This window comes from Priapulus caudatus, unplaced genomic scaffold (genome assembly GCF_000485595.1).
Source record: "Priapulus caudatus unplaced genomic scaffold, Priapulus_caudatus-5.0.1 Scaffold2139, whole genome shotgun sequence".
NCBI lineage: Eukaryota > Metazoa > Priapulida > Priapulimorpha > Priapulimorphida > Priapulidae > Priapulus > Priapulus caudatus.
Window position 1 is genome coordinate 13,083 of NW_014579200.1, and position 580 is coordinate 13,662.

Genomic DNA, 580 nt, shown 5'->3' on the forward strand with positions numbered 1-580 from the left:
CCAAGTGCCTTCATGTCTTTCCGTTTGCGTCTCCTGACTGAACCACCCACTGACGCATACTTTCGGGCGGCGGGGGGGGCATTAAAAACCATCGTTTGAAAAAGCTACTGTCACCGCACAAACGTATTCCGAATCCCAAAAGTCGGCAATTTGTTTTCATGAAATCATACAATTCCCAGTTTCGTCCAAATATCACACCTCCAGCAGAACCTACCCATTCTTAATCCCCGGATGTTTTCTAGGTCCAAGGATTAGCCACCGCTAGCAAAAATACAACGGTCAATCCATCAATATTGTAAAGCGGTATGCCATCAAATAACGGTAAACATAGATTGCCTGCACAGTAAAAACAAATTAAAGTTCTAAAAACTTTTTTACCGTGCCAACAACACGTGTGACGCATTTGAGTATACCTTGCACGACCCCCAACTGTCCGTCCTTGTCTCTCACACGTTCTCCTCAATATTCCCAGAGTTTCCTACGTTGCTTGCTCGTGTATGCAACGTAATGCGGAGATCCCCACGATATCCACGGCGGGTTAAATATGTATATTGGATTATCGGCAAAACGAGACGCATCA